This window comes from Hyperolius riggenbachi, chromosome 8 (genome assembly GCF_040937935.1).
Source record: "Hyperolius riggenbachi isolate aHypRig1 chromosome 8, aHypRig1.pri, whole genome shotgun sequence".
Taxonomy (NCBI): domain Eukaryota; kingdom Metazoa; phylum Chordata; class Amphibia; order Anura; family Hyperoliidae; genus Hyperolius; species Hyperolius riggenbachi.
The window spans coordinates 54362418-54374893 of NC_090653.1; the positions used below are offsets into that span (position 1 = coordinate 54362418).

Here is a 12476-nt window from a genome sequence, read left to right on the forward strand (position 1 = left end):
CTTTCAGTCTCTGAAATAGGCAATAAAAACAGCTGGTTTTGGAGACATGCACAGTTGCCCTATAATATTGGGATGCCCTTCCCAGAAGCAGCGCTGGGAGCTTCCAAAAAGGACTGCACCATTCTCTGTACGGGGTGCACAATTCTCCATAGGTGGTGCACATTTACTTTAGTACTGCAGCAAGTACTGCAGCAAGCAATAGCCAAGTAACAGGAGGAGATGTGGCAATCACTCCGCTATTGCTTGCCGCAGTACTGAAGTAAATGTGCACCCCGTACGAAGAATGGTGCAGTCCTAATGGGTCTTCCGGACAGGGTATCTCAATATTATACGCAACAACACATGAATCCGAAACTGGCTGTTTAGGAGATTGAAAGTTCTATTGCACATGAGTAACGCGGCACTAGCATGATGATGCAAAGAGGTTACATCATGACTTTTAGGGAACGCCAAAGATCAAGGTCATACCGACACCACAACATGCTTATAAACAGAGGGGCACAAGACTGCGAAGACGAATAGGTTCCTGGTCGGGAGCAGAATTACCGTGGGGGATTGGGAAAGCCTTTGCAGCATCCATCCACAAGGTGAGAATGCTGTAAAGTTCCAGGAAGCTGTAATTATCCACTAAAGTATCGATTTTTACATATACTTTTGCACCCACATAATACTTTTGGCTAAACAGTAAAAAACAATGCTGATTTATTAATCAAAGACCATCTCCAGCTAAAACATTTCTTAGTTTTAGGCACAGTGGAAAAAGGTTGCAATAATTCAGCAATAAGTGAACATTTGTTGTTACCCACAATGCACCACTACTGAATATGCAAATGATCTCTTTATGCCCCTGTAGCCAGCCTAGCATCCAGAACCCCTGGTTTAGAGCAAGCCTATAGGGTTCTGGATCATAGCCTGGCTACAGGGGCATAAACAGATAATTTGCATATTCAGTGGTGGTGCATTGTGGGTAACCACAGATGTTCACTTATTGCTGAATTATTGCAAGTTTCCTTCTGTTTTAAGAAAGCAAATCACACCAAGCATTGCTTTTTAGTAGGAGGGCTTTTTGGTCTCTTTTAGTCCTCTATACTCTCCTAGTGGTTTGGGTCACCCCAAGCTGCTTGGTTACTCTGCTGGAAAAAGGTTGAAACCATAGCGTATTTGTATTTCCACTTTGGGTATTATTCTTTTCACTACTTGTCACAGTGACTGTTGTCTCCTAGAATAGGAAGTGAGGGTAATTATCTGTAATTGGCATACAGATTCCAAAGAAAACACCATATAGGGCCCTGCCCCTTCCACACTGGGGAGGGGTGGTGCAGCATTTTACCACATTCCTACCACAGGGCAATGAAAGTCTATGGGTTAAATCACATTGCCTGCAGTGCGGTGCGTCGGAAGTCCCCTAACACGAGCGCATACCTACGTTACCGTGTCTCCTGTGACGGACCAGTAGTCATGTAAGTCTGGCAACGCAGGGTTCTTAAAAACTTATGCGGTGGTGGCGTTGCAGCGCACATGCGCAGAAGCATATTTTTACAATAAGCTTCCATACACTTCCGTATTTCCAAAACCGGAAGTGAGCAAGAGAGTGTCACTTCCTGTTTGGCTGTAAGCCAGAAGGGGATTAGCGCGTAGTAACACGGTAATCCCCGAAGGCCCATTTTGGCAGTGTGGTGGGGCTCGTTCAATGCTGTTCGGCCAATTCTCAGTGTGAAACCAGCCTTAAGGTTAGTAATGAACAGTTAAAATTAGTGTTGCGTTTTTTATTTCTGATTGGGTACCATTTCAAAGATTCCCTCACTTCCTGTTCCACTATCCCAGGTCTCTGGGAAAAGGAAGTGAGGTAAGTTGCAATCTCTGATGCATGAACACAGAAACCTAGAACAGGAAAAGTGGGAAATGTCTTGAGTGGAGAGACAAAAAAAATCAATAAGAAAAACCTTGTAAATGAAGGGAAGACTTAGATTGCATCAGGGTTTTATTTCTGTTTAGCATCCCGTTAAGAAGATTGACCTATTTCTTGTTCCAGTAACCAGTGTTGGTAAGAAAAGGATGTAAAACATGATCCATTTACTGAACAATTGAACACACACAAAAGGCGGTCTGTGAATGAATGTATACAAATAGTGTAATTTCCCTCCATTTCCCTTCATTTATTGAGTAATGAGAATCAAAGTATTGGAACTTTTTAAGCCATTTTCACAGTGGCCATTGTTTTCCCTGTGACAGCAGAAATGCAACGCAAAGGATCAGGAAAGGGGAGGCTCTGCGTATTGTGCGCACGTTGCATCAGGTACAATGAAGCATACAGTCAATGAGAAGCTTGCTTCACTTTCAGTTCTGAAGAGAATCTGAGACGAGGGGGGGCTTAAAGGATTGATACTTATTTGGGGCTTCCTCCAGCCCATGACCACCATTGCCTACCTCACCGTCCTGTTAGGCTGCTATTGGCCCCGGTAATCCTTGTTCAATCGGGCTCTTCTGTGCATAAGTGGCTCGGCCGCACATACTAGTTAGGTTCACGTTGCCAGAATGCTCCTGGGGACATGAACGCGACAAGCAGAAGAGCCCGACTGACGTGACTTAACGAGAATTACCGGGATCGACAGCAGGCGAAGAAAGCCACCCGGGAGGACAGCGAGGGAGGTTGTCCCAGGTAAGTATCAGTTCTTTCCCCCCCTCATCTCAGTTTACCTTTAAAGGGACTCCGAGCAGTGCAGAAACTATGGAAAGATGCATATCATTTTAAAGCTCTCTTTCTCCTCTTTCCAATGATATATAAACCACCACCCTACGTCTTTTAGTTTTCGCTATTTTCGCGATTGAAATTGCCGCGGCCGCGATTTCGATCGCGAAAATAAAGAAAACTAAAAGGCGTAGGGCAACGATTTAGGTGTCGTCAGAAAGAGAGCTTTAAAATGATATCCATCAAGCCATAGTTATATTGTATTACACAGGACGACACTTTCCCCAGTGTCAGCAGCTCCATTCTGCTGAATGCAGCTGCTGACTTTGACAAAAAGTCGCCCTGTGTAATACAATATAACTATGGAAAGATGGATATCATTTTAAAGCTCTCTTTCTCCTCTTTCTGACGACACCTAAATCGTTGCCCTACGCCTTTTAGTTTTCTCTATTTTTGCGATAGAAATCGCGGCCGCGGCAATTTCAATCGCGAAAATAGCGAAAACTAAAAGGCGTAGGGTGGCGGTTTATATATCATTGGAAAGAGGAAAAAGAGAGCTTTAAAATGATGTGCATTGTTCCATAGTTTCTGCACTGCTCGGAGTCCCTTTAATGCCCGCATTTACCAGTAGCACACTGCATTACAATGCCGGTTCTATCGCAACGCACCTGCCGCACTGTGAACATAGATGGTGCGTGGACGTGTGGAAAGTCGCAGTACAAAGCGGTTGTTATACCGCAATGCACCACTGTGAACGTGGTCTTCGAGGGGGCGAATGTTAAGAGTAATGAATGCTCCCACCCAACAACTAAAGAAAGCCTAAAAAAAAGACTAATGAAAGTAAACAATATCAAATAGATCATTCAGTTGTACAAAAACAATTGCAGCTTTATTGCAATATCATAACCAATAGCAACAAATAAACCCAGTCTCTGGGTGTTCACAAAGGAATAGATTACAATGATTATATCATGTACAAGAGAAAATATCTGGAACACAGAAACCCAAATCTAGGGTATACATATATCATTTTTTCCCAATATAGTTTAGTCACTTCAAAAGGGAATAGTTATTATATAACCTTGACGTGGTGTGAATCCAGACTGTGCACTTTACCAGATTTTATATGGCTTAGAAGGATATTTGGACCACACCTAGAAAAGCATTTAGGCGCTTGGTTCTTCTACTGACCCTATATGCTATTACTCTGTTATTGCCTGATGAAGCGGGATTAAACCTGCGAAATGCATTGCACTTTTGGAGTATTGTGAATAAATTGTTGTTTACTATAAACCAATAATTTTTGGTGTCTTCTTGGAGGAGGCAAGTTCACTATTACCTCCTCTTTTTAAAGTGTATTTTCAAGTCTATCATAAGTCTATCATTGGTGGAGGGGTGTTGCCCCATCTTTCCAATCTACAGAGAGCGACTTCTTAACCTTAGTGGAATCAGGTCTAATCTCCCCACCTGACAGTGCAGTGGTTGCCTTTGTGGTAACCCAGATTTGTGAGTATTACTTCTTCGTGATTACCTATAATCTGGTGTCAAGACTTACTACAATATTGGGCTCTCGGTGTCCCTTTCTTTGTTTTGTCATTTACAAACACCTAGGAAAGCAATCAGGATCCCAATAGGAGGGGGGGGGGGGGGGGGTGGAGTATAAGGGGAGGGGGGGAGGGCAGATAGGAGAGAAGGAAGGCTCGGAGGGAGGGAAGAGAACTGAAAAGTAAAGTGGGAGGAGGAATGGAAGAGTAGGAGAGGCTAAGAGGGAAAACGATGAACGAAGAATAGGTAGTGAGCGCAAATCTTCAATGGAGAAAGATCACAGCAGAAACCTGACATACTTTTTATTCTTTCTCCAAGCTAATCAACACAAAAATGGTTTCAGTTATGCTTTAACTCAACAAGTTTATGTGGATATCAAAAGCGATCCAGCAAACCTGTACTGGATTAAAAGGACCCTGAAGTAACATGATTAAATAAAAACAGTCCCAATCCTACTTATAACTAGGCTTTCTATGTTTTAGGGTTAAGCATCCAGGACCCTCTAATGTTGAAATTTAAAAAGCGCGTACACGTGCCCACATCCAAGTAGAATGTACTGTTCAATGGAGAAGGTCCATTGGTCTACAAATATGTGTACTTGACCTGCCCGACCTACATCTCTGACCTCGTCCACAGGCACATACCTGCTCAACCCCTCCACTCCTCCAACAAATTGCACCTGTCCACACCGTACACTCCTTACTCCCATGTGCAACTGCATGAATTCTCTAGGGTTGTCACATTCTCTGGAATGCGCTTCCAACATCCATCAGGCTAGCCCCCTCCTGTAACACCTTCAAACGAGCTGCTCACCTATCCCTCCTCCTCCGGGGCATCAGCACCCTAATACATTCTGCTGAGCACCTTCTCAACAGATGCACCTAATGTGTCCTTACCCCCCACCCTTTAGACTGCAAGCCTTTGGCAGGGCCCTGCCCCCTAGTATTTCCAGGTTGATCATGAAGCTTCATTGTGGGGCACCATACTCACGGACTAGAACGGATTTGAACTATTGGTATCAAAGGCACTCAACCCCTTTGCATGATCTTGTTTCTTGTTTTGAGCTCCTTGTAAGTCAACCCCATATTTCTATTTGTGTAGTGTTGCATAACATGTTGGTGCTTTATAAATACAATAAGAAATAATAATAAATTATTGAGGTGCTTTTGATCATGCTGTATACATTACCTACCGCGCTGGTCATACTCTTGACCTCATATTCTCAAAGTCCACCTCCCTCAGCAACCTGGACATCGCACCTTTCCCTATCTCTGACCATCACCTCCTCACCTTCACTATCTCCCCACCAACAACTTCTCTCCCCACCCCTCAGCCTGGTCGATGGCAGAGAGACCTACGTAATCTCAGCCCAAATGTCCTAGCAAGTCCCCTTCTCTCCCTCTCCTCCCACCTACCCACCCTAACATGCCCCAATGAAGCGGCTGCACAATATAACCTTGCCCTCTCATCTGCTTTAGATCAAGCTGCCCCCTCAATCTTCCGCCCTATCAAGCCCCCCAACCCTGGCACAACACCCACACACGTAACCTCAGGAAAGAAACTCGAGCAGCCGAACGGAAATGGAGGAAATCACATCTCAATGCTGACTTCCTAGATTACAAGGCCAAACTGTTACTCTTCCACACTGCCCTCTCTGAGGCTAAACAAAGGTACTTTGCAGCACTGATTGTAACCCAAGCTTCCAACCCTCGACAGCTTTTTGCTACCTTCAATTTCCTCCTCAACCCCACTCCTCCCCCTCCCAGCTCCTCCCTCTCAGCCAATGACCTTGCCAACCACTTCACCACTAAAATTGCAACAATACGCAATGAAATTTCCCTCCTCCATCCCTCCCTTACCAATGCGTCTCAGGTTGTCCCCTTGCCTTCCCTCCCAGCGGCTCCCTTGTCTCATCCACCCCTCGCCTCTTTTGCTCCTGCCACCATTGATGAAGTCAGCCTGCTGCTAGTGGCTTCCCCCCCACATCCTCTCCCTGTGATCCGGTACCTGCGAATACTCTTCGTCCCCACTTCCCTGACCTGGCCCCAGTCCTCACCTCCTTGTTCAATCTCTCCCTTTCCACAGGCATCTTCCCCAAAGCATTCAAACAGGCCACTGTGCTTCCCCTGCTGAAAAAACCCTCACTCGACCCATCCCTACCCTCAAACTACCGCCCAATCTCCCTCCTTCCCTATGCTTCTAAACTCCTCGAACGCCTAGTCCACCAGCGCATTACCCAATACATCAACACCAATACCCTACTTGACCCCCTACAGTCTGGATTCCGACCTGCACACTCAACTGAAACAGCCCTCGCCAAGGTGGTCAACGACCTTACCCTTGCCAAGGCCAAAGGCAGTTATTCCATCCTGCTCCTCCTTGACCTCTCTGCAGCATTTGACACTGTTGACCACTCCCTCCTCCTCCAATCACTACAGTCCATGGGCATCCATGGGCTTGCCTTGGCCTGGATCTCCTCCTACCTATCCAATCGCTCCTTCACCACTTCCTTCAATGGCTCCTCCTCAACTCCTGCCCCCCTTTCAGTTGGGGTCCCCCAGGGCTCTGTTCTAGGCCCCCTTCTTTTCTCCATATACACTTCCTCAATTGGCAAGCTTATCTCCTCCCTGGGCTTCAATTACCACCTTTATGCAGATGACACTCAGATTTACCTCCATACCCCCGATCTCTCAGCCACCACCATAAACAAGGTCTCCTCGTGTCTCGCAGCAATTTCCTCCTGGATGTCAGCTAGGTTCCTAAAGCTTAACCTAGACAAAACTGAGCTCCTGATCTTTCCACCCCATGCTGCTGCACCCATCCCAGGTTTCCATCTCACAATCGACAACACAACCATTCTCCCTACCTCCCAGGCCCGCTGCCTGGGTGTCACCTTGGACTCTGACCTCTCCTTCATCCCACACATCCAAAACATCACAAGAGCCTGCAATTTCCACCTCCGTAATATCTCCAAGATCCGCCCATTCTTAACCCCGGATACGACCAAACTGCTCATCCATGCCCTCATCATCTCCCGCCTTGATTACTGTAACTCACTCCTTTCTGGCCTCCCCCTGAAACGCACTGCCCCCCTTCAATCAGTGATGAACGCGGCTGCAAGACTCATCCATTCTTCGCACCGCTCTGCATCCACATCTCCCCTTTGTGAATCCCTGCACTGGCTCCCTATCCGTCTCAGGATAAGTTTCAAGATTCTATGCCTGGCGTATAAATCTGTGCACAAAACATGCCCTACCTACATCTCGGAGCTTGTTCACAAGTATACACCAGGTCGCCCCCTCCATTCCTCCAACGACCTTCGCCTCACCACCCCGCGCATTTCACACTCCCATGCCCGCCTGCAGGATTTCTCAAGAGCTGCCCCCACCCTCTGGAATGCCCTTCCACCACCCATCAGACTTGCTCCCTCTTTCAACACATTCAAACAAGCCCTCAAAACCCACCTCTTTATGATGGCCTACCCACCTCCTACCACACAGTAACTCTTTAAGGAATATTTAACAGCCCCCCTAGTGTTTCCACCCCTCCCTTTAGATTGTAAGCCTCTGGCAGGGTCCTCCACTCCCTAGTGTAATCTACAGGTTCATGTGCTCCTGTCCTATGACAGCCTGTACTTGTATTACTGGGCCTACCTAACCAGCCCATATTGCATGATCATGTATTTTGTACAATTTGTATGTATAACTTTGTTCTATGTGTATAACCCTATGTATGTCATCCTTGTATCATTGTATATATTTATTGTCCAGCGCTGCGTAATATGTTGGCGCTTTATAAATACAATAAATAATAATAATAATAATACATTAGCAAAACCAAACAAACGGTCTGTCTCTCCAATGATTTCGCTGGGTAATTCCGAGGCACTGCCATTAGACCAGCAAATATATACAATGTTTTCATTTAATACTAAACAGTGTAACAACATGATGATTGTTTTATCTAAATACCACCACCCAATTTCAGAAAAGTGAATGCTTATTTCTGGGTAGAATGAAAGAGCGGAGCACGGCCACGAGAACACATGCAACAAGCCATGGTTGGATATGTTAGACTCTGTAACAAAATGTTCAGCCTTATTTCTTCTATCCTATAAATTCCTATACCTGTTTTAATGTGGTCTGGCTTACTGCAGCCTTTTCTAGTTGCACTGTCTCTGTAATATATCTTATCTTCTTTCCTTTGTCAGGCTTTTTCGACACAGAGAGGAATGCACTGTCTCTGCTGCGATAGGGAGAAGTTATGCATGCCCTCTGCACGCCCCCTCCAGCCTCTGTGTGTGTGCTTTGTTTATCCCTCACAGACAGGTCTCTGCTCTCAATTTCAGCTTGTCATGCTGAGAAACTGTGTGAATCCCTGACAGGAGTGCAGATAATTCACTTTGTAATAAAAACTTGTAGTATACTGTAACATTATATATATATATATATATATATATATATATATATATATATATACATATATATATATACACATATATATATATATATATATATATATATATATACATATATACACACACACACACATCACTTCCTGGTTAGCTGCCATGCTTTCTGCTAGTAAACACTGCCTAAAACTGGCGATTAAAAGTTAGAAGCCAGGATTGCGGCGGGGAGCGGCGGAAACGGCAGAGGGATCCAGAGGATCACAGTGACTCAATTGGTATGTTTTTTATTGTACAAATCGGACAGTACAGATTCTCTTTAAGAAGTACCCTGTGCAAGATTGAAGAGGGTGGGGGTACCAGGAAGCCTCTGGACCAATCAGAAGGTTCCCATTACTTAGGTATGCATCTACTTCTGGGAGTCGCAGGTTACTGCACTGCTGCTTGTGGCAGTGGCTGGATAGTGTACTGGTTAAGGTCTCTGCCTTTGACATGGGAGACCAGGGTTCAAATCCTGGCTAGGGTCAGTATCTATTTAGTCCTTGGCAAGACTTCCTAACAGTGCAGGGTGGCCCCTTGAGCGCGCCCTTAGTGGCTCGAGCTCGAGTGCTTTGAGTCCAACAGGAGAAAAGCACTGTAAAAATATTAGTTCTGCGGCTCCTGGAGTACTTCCATTGCATCAAGCTGCAAACACTGCGATAAGCTGCAGCAGAGAAGAGTACCACAAAATGAGTCGCGACAAGTGTAAAAGGGGCCTGAAGAAAACCTGGAGTGAAAAAAGTGCTCCAAATAGGTATTTACCTAGGAACAGAGAAGCCTCTGGATAATAAGAAAGCTTCCTCCGCTGACACCCCCACAAGGGCCTGTCGACAGCTCAGCTGCAGTTTGGAGCTGAAGAGGCTTGACTTTTTGTGCCAAGCGGCGGCTCCATGCGACTGACCGAGCGCAAGCTGTCCTGCCTTTTTTTTGGGGGGGGGGGGAGAAGAGTCTCTGGTTCTTAAGAGGCTAGAGCTCGTTAAAGCACACCTGAACTTTCATTCTTGCTCTTCCACAGCAAGGTGCAGGAGCTTGGCCAGGAGCGTCCAAGGCATGTGTGGTTACGAAGGTTTCCAAATAGCACCTGCTCTGAACACTCTCGACCATGGCTGCTGTGCACAGCCGTTCCATAGCATTATGGTGCACAAAATGGACGAAGCATGCACCCCAAATGGGTCCAGTTGAAACATTGAACGTGAGGGAATACAAAGGAGAAACCCGCAAAGATGAGAGGCCACGGAGCTTTTGGAGATACTGAAGAAGCCAGTATGCATTGCCACCTCACATTTTTTACTGAGTTCAGGCACCTTCTTAACATGGAATGAAATATCACTGCTCATTTACTACAGTGACCACCAGCACAGTTGATAAAAATCTGTAATCTGGGAGATAAGATGTGCCTGTATGTGTTCATTATTTAAAGTGAACCTGAAACCAAATTAAAATATAAAAACAGATACTTATCCAAGGAGGGGGAAGGTTCTGGGTCCTATACTGTACAGCAGAGTTCCCCAACCCAGTCCTCAGTGCATGTTTTGCAGAAAACCAAAAACATGCACAGGTGGGGTAATTAGTGTCTCAGCAGAGCTGATTATCTACCTCTGTGGATTTCCACAAAACATGCACTGTTGGTGGGCCTCGAGGACAGGGTTGGGGAACACTGCAGAGTCTTCCCATTCTCTCTGGTCACCTCATTCCAGCGCTGACTACCCCGGTAGCAGTATCCGACCAATGGGTCAGAGACTGCTCCTCTGCTGCTGAAGGAAGCTTCGGACGTCTTCAGGAGCACTCAAGCCCCTGTAGATTTGAATGGAGGAGACAGTGCTGGAACTATAGGACCGCAAGAAGAAAAGGAAGGCTCTATAGGACCCAGAGCCTTTCTCCTCATTTGGTAAGGTTTGCTTTAAAGTATCCACTTCGTGTTTGCCTTATCACTTCTGCTCTCTGGTATTCCCTACTAGAGATGCTAATAATTTAAAATTTATGCAAATGTTTGTAGCTTGGTTTTGGACAAATCGAATACCTGACCATTTTGATTGGCACATTTTCAAGCTGCATAAATTTGTAAAATCGAATCCGATCGGCGGTAGGATTGGCGTCAGGTCATGTAGCAAGGAACGCGCGTGCATCCACACTGAGCCTGCCAGCCGCGATCGGAGCTGGCAGGCTGTTTGAAAAATAAAAAAAACTGTTATTTTCTTTTGTACAGTGCTGCGATCGAATGCAGCCCTGTATGGGGGACAGCTCTGTCACTCAGCTGTCCCCAGGAGTGGCACGCAATCTAAACCCTCTCATAGGCTGATGCCTATTACAGGTGATTGAAGTGATTGGATCTCGAGGGAAGGGAGGTAAATAAAAAAAATAGCGTTTTTTATTTTAAAAAAAATACAATAAAATTGATTTAAAAAAAAAAAAAAAGACCTCGCAGCAGCAATCTGATCCACCAACAGAAAGCTGTTGGTGGGAAGAAAAGGAGATAAATTCATTTGGCTGTTAAGATGTATGTCCGAGCAATAATCTGATAGGGTTCGTTCACAGAGGCGTTTTTGGGAGATTTTAAGCACAGGCAATTTTTCAAAATCGCCCTGAAAGCACTTACACCAGTATTTCCAATGAGATAGTTCTCATTGCGGCGTTCTGTTCACTTTCCTCTCAGATAAACGCTGCATGGACCATTTTTGAGGCGATTTTGCCTCAATAGATGGTATAGGAGAAACGCAAAACACTCACAAAATCGCTTTGTGCAGCAATTGCGTTTGCGTAATTAACAATACATAGTATTTATTCATTTCATTCATTTTCGGGGACAAATTAATCACTTCCTGATTGACGTCAGGAGGTGATTGAAATAATCGCTCTGCCAAAGTGCTTATAAAATGCTTAGCAAAAACGGACAACGCACAGAAATCACAAAACAAAAACCCCTCGAGAAACCTCAACATTGCGTCATCTCATGATTATCAGCATCTTGTTAATCATTTCTAGCTCAGGAACGTCTTGTCATCTGGAATAACAGGTTGTAAACGAAAACCCCACAAAGGGTCATTGGATCAGGAATTCCAGTACAAATAAGATAAATACATTTTTGATTTTCAAAAACATTTTTCTTTTAGTGGATCTAAATTCAGAACTTCCTATTAGCATTAAAAAAAAATTGCCACAACATGATAACTTTATGGAAGAAAATATCTTCATTACAATTTGTGGAATTCCTACAAAAAAAACCTCCCAAATATGTTAACTTGCTATCGCTTTCCAGGGAGCACTGAAAGGGTTAAAGAGAACCTGAGACGAGAAGCATCTCAAGTTCCATACTTACCTGGGGCTTCCTTAAGCCCCATTGAGGCCACTTGTCCCTTTCCATCTCCCCAGGTGGCTCCTGTTCCCTGCTGGATGGGCCAAACGCTTGTCTGAGTCACAGTTCACAGTGCGGCTTAGCCGCACTCCTGCAGTTGGGAGTGCAACAGGTGCGAGTTTGCGGCTGAGCCGCACATGCGAGACAAAGCGCAGCTTGGCCAAGCTTTCAGGCCAAATCATGGGGGACAGGAGCCACGCAGATAGACGGCGAGGGATGAGCAGCCTCAATAGAGTTTAGGGAAGCCCCAGTTAAGTATGGAACCTGAGATGCTTCTCGTCTCAGGTACACGTTAAAGAGACTCTGAAGTCTCAAAGAAAAAAAAAAATCAAGTTTTTACTAAAATAACTTGATAAACACTAATGCCCTTCCTAAAATGCTGCATCCCCGCGGCTGAAATAGTTATTAAACCCCCCAAATCCCAGTGCAAAAATCAACGACTT

At 45.2% G+C, this 12476-nt stretch overlaps 1 protein-coding gene across 1 annotated transcript in view; it reads right to left on the bottom strand.

Moving 5' to 3' along the window:
• Nucleotides 1-12476, bottom strand: part of LOC137528824 (oocyte zinc finger protein XlCOF6.1-like) — a 93090-nt gene that overhangs the window by 35110 nt on the left and 45504 nt on the right. The gene's annotated exons all lie outside the window — the stretch shown is intronic.